Raw genomic sequence first — 4,425 nt, forward strand, 5'->3', positions numbered from 1 at the left:
TTAAATGCCAGCACATGTTATTTCACCCCAGCCTTCCCTGTCTGGAACTGAGAACAACACAATCTACCTCCGTTGACTTCATTTTGTGACACGATCTACTTCATTTGAAATGTAAATGACGGCCAACGGTTCCTCTCCGTTTCACTGGACAGATAAGCAACGTTCTCCTCTTTGATACGTGTTTCTGCCCCAGACACTCGGTCGCTGCCACGCTCCAGTCAAATGGACTTTTATTAGTCAAGCACATGATAGCAGAACAGATAATGGTGGCTTTTTCTCTGAGAGCACCACCATTACAATACAATTACAATTTCAATACAATACAAACCACCATTGCAATACAATTACAATACAATACAAACCACCATTGCAATACAATTACAATACAATACAAACCACTGTTACAATACAATTACAATACAATTACAATACAAACCACCATTACAATACAATTACAATACAATACAAACCACCGTTACAATACAATCAACACGTAGAGTAGAGTAACCAAGTAGAGTGAGATATCTGAAAATATGTAGTTCCAGGGACCCCCCCCCCCCCCCCCCAGAAGCAAACATTTGAGTTAAAAACGTTCACTCTGAAAGAATATATATAATATTCAAAGATTTGCACTATACATTTTTACGATTTTTCAAAAGAATAGCAGACCTACAATCTCGTAGCGCGGCACCAAGTGCCGCGCTACGAGATTGTAGATCTGCTATTTTCCAATAGCTGAAGCATAACATGATGCTATAAACACCAAAAGGGGTTCTTAATAGAGTGACATCATCACCACACACGGAAGTTATGCGGGAACGCCCGCTGTGTGGCAAAAAAAAACGACTGTCTGGCCTCGACATGCAAACAGAATAAAGTCCTATTTTATTGCATTAAATGACTTTAAACAACATTAAATTAACTTTGCCACTCGATCTGCCATTCACTTTATGCATGTAATGAAAGTGTGCGGTCAGACCAAGGGAATGAAGACCAGAACAAAGACCAAAGGTGTTTCTGTAGAATTTCCATGAAAAACAGGAGAGGGACGTGACCACTTGTAAAGTAGACAGTAAACGTGTTCATATATAGGCAAAGCTGGACATCTTTGTCTGCGATAAAACTCTCTTCACGCTCTCTTCACGTGCATGCAAATGTGCGATAGCGCGTAGTGCCTTGTCTGATGAAACCCTGTATAAGAGAGCTCACGAGGAGCTGTGTTTCCAGAAGCTCTTCCAGAACCTTGACTTCAGTCACCGAGGAGGACATCATCCCTGACAGATCATCAACACTTTGGAGGACTCGTCCAGCTAATTGTCCACCATGGAGAAGACCAGAGCTATCACCCTTCTGCTTCTATGTCTGGCTCTGACCACTGTGCTCTGCAAGGTAAGAACAGGGCTATCACCCTTCTGTTTCTATGTCTGGCTCTGACCACTGTGCTCTGCAAGGTAAGACCAGAGCTATCACCCTTCTGTTTCTATGTCTGGCTCTGACCACTGTGCTCTGCAAGGTAAGAACAGGGCTATCACCCTTCTGTTTCTATGTCTGGCTCTGACCACTGTGCTCTGCAAGGTAAGACCAGAGCTATCACCCTTCTGTTTCTATGTCTGGCTCTGACCACTGTGCTCTGCAAGGTAAGACCAGAGCTATCACCCTTCTGTTTCTATGTCTGGCTCTGACCACTGTGCTCTGCAAGGTAAGACCAGAGCTATCACCCTTCTGTTTCTATGTCTGGCTCTGACCACTGTGCTCTGCAAGGTAAGACCAGAGCTATCACCCTTCTGTTTCTATGTCTGGCTCTGACCACTGTGCTCTGCAAGGTAAGACCAGAGCTATCACCCTTCTGTTTCTATGTCTGGCTCTGACCACTGTGCTCTGCAAGGTAAGACCAGAGCTATCACCCTTCTGTTTCTATGTCTGGCTCTGACCACTGTGCTCTGCAAGGTAAGACCAGAGCTATCACCCTTCTGTTTCTATGTCTGGCTCTGACCACTGTGCTCTGCAAGGTAAGACCAGAGCTATCACCCTTCTGTTTCTATGTCTGGCTCTGACCACGGTGCTCTGCAACTAAGGTACGCGTTCAAGGTCAAAGGTTCTTCTTCATGGTTATATCTTAAGTGTAATGCTTATAGTTTAGTTTGGCTCCTTTACACATTGCAGAGTTCTTTAGTACACACACAGGGTTGGGAGTGTGTGAGCAGGTGAGAGGGTAGCTCTGGTCCATAGCTCTAATGCGTTGCATTTAGAGCTATGGGCCAGAGCAGGTGAGACGGTAGCTCTGGTCCATAGCTCTAATGCATTGCATTTAGAGCTATGGGCCGGAGCAGGTGAGACGGTAGCTCTGGTCCATAGCTCTAATGCGTTGCATTTGGAGCTATGGGCCAGAGCAGGTGAGACGGTAGCTCTGGTCCATAGCTCTAATGCGTTGCATTTGGAGCTATGGGCCAGAGCAGGTGAGACGGTAGCTCTGGTCCATAGCTCTAATGCGTTGCATTTAGAGCTATGGGCCAGAGCAGGTGAGACGGTAGCTCTGGTCCATAGCTCTAATGCGTTGCATTTGGAGCTATGGACCATAGTACAGTATATGTGCACACAGCTGTTAGGAGAGAGAAACAGGACCGTCTATGTTGCCCTCCTGAATTTTAACTTGATATTTCATTATTGACTTTTCTATAGACTATATATGAGCCGGAAGGACCAGAAGACCACGCCAGGGAATCTGTTGAGACGAGGGGAGGAGCCCGAGAAGGTCGTTATAACCCGAAGGTATGATTATATGATGACTGTATGACTATAAGGTATGATTATATGATGAGTATATAACTATAATGTATGATTATATGATGACTATATGACTAGCACATTGATAAGAAAGTGCTGTCCAAATATTTTTAAGACAAACCTATATTAACTTAACGCAGTCATGATTATTAATCCTATAATGTGGGATAATTCACATCATCGAGGCCACCATCTCTGTGTCTTTTATTCCAGAAAGAAGAAGCGAAGGGCAAACCCGGGTACGGAGCAGAGCAGGGGGCACGCACAGGGAAGAAGGTGGGCAAGTTTGTCGGCAAGGGGGTGGGGAGCGGGGCAGGTACCGGGCTGGGAGCACTAGCAGGAGGGGCACTAGGAACGGTGGCGGGAGGACCAGTTGGGTCGGCGTGGGGGTCGGCGGTGGGGGGGGCTGCTGGTGGATTTGCAGGGAAATCCATTGGGGGAAAGTATGGGGGAAAGGTGGGGGAAAAGGTGGGGAAAAAGTATGGGGGGTGAAAGATTCTGGCAGTATTCGGTTGTGACCTATCATACGACAAGCAGCCACGCCAAGATCCGTCTATACACGTCATCAATCAACTGTCAGTCAAACTGTATTAGATTAGACCTCACACCATCACTGTCTATATTATAGCATATAGTCAAACTGTATTAGATTAGACCTCACACCATCACTGTCTATATTATAGCATATAGTCAAACTGTATTAGATTAGACCTCACACCATTGGATATTGGAAATGACTTGACTGCATTGTACTTTGAGGTTGCTGACCTTTTTTGACTTGAGAAAAAGAACTTGGATAAAATCCATTTCCACCTCTCTCTATCTTTGACTCCGAGTGCTTGATTTAAGGTAACAGAAAAACTGTGTCTCGTTTATAATTTATAACATAAGAGGGCTGGTATAACTTGGGATAACTTGTATTAACTTCAGAAGGGTTAAAACCACTATTTTAAGTACATAGACCTATATCTACCTTAATATCTTGGGACTTTGAAGGTATCATATAATAATAATAATAATAATAATAATAATAATAATAATGCAACATCATGTCATATTGACATGTTGCATACCCGTAAGGGGTATATAGGAACCTCTCAGAAATATCTTTGCACTTGGTTTCATATTTCCACTTTCAAAAGATATACTTTCTACTTGAGTAAAAATGTCAGATTACTTTCTGTTACATGAGTAATGCAGGGCCCTTCATGGCCTAATAGAATAAGAGTTTTCAGATATTCTGCTTAAGGTTTGATGACTCTTTTAAATTATAGGAACATTTCATCATTCACTGCAGGTCACTCTGATCAATTCAATTCAAAGGTGTATATAAATATATATACCTATCTTTTATATCCTCCTGGTCAAATACACCCTGACAAAGGCTTGGCACGCCTATATTATTGGTTTTAAATAAATATATTTCCTCAGACTCAGAGTAGGCCTACCTTTGGGCCTTTTAAACAATCCTTTATGAACCAGTGAGTATTGAATGATGGGTTACTGTAGTATTCTCACACCTATCGTTGGATTTACCTAGACTATTTAAAGACTAAGAGTGCCACAATTTTTGTATTTTTCCAGTTTTTTCATGTGTGACACGTGACAGTACTTCATTAGACACCCTGGAGTCGTTTTTAT

General features: G+C 43.0%; 1 long non-coding RNA gene across 1 annotated transcript; it reads left to right on the forward strand.

The window, feature by feature from the left end:
* The first annotated feature begins 1,243 nt into the window (after positions 1 to 1,243).
* On the forward strand, positions 1,244 to 3,064 carry LOC308332677. The gene is made up of 3 exons (XR_013965738.1): positions 1,244 to 1,389; positions 2,680 to 2,769; positions 2,998 to 3,064. It is a non-coding gene; the product is annotated as an uncharacterized lncRNA (long non-coding RNA).
* The last annotated feature ends 1,361 nt before the right edge of the window (positions 3,065 to 4,425 follow it).

Source organism: Protomyctophum bolini (assembly GCF_963924005.1).
Source record: "Protomyctophum bolini genome assembly, chromosome: 18".
NCBI classification, from domain to species: Eukaryota; Metazoa; Chordata; class Actinopteri; order Myctophiformes; family Myctophidae; genus Protomyctophum; species Protomyctophum bolini.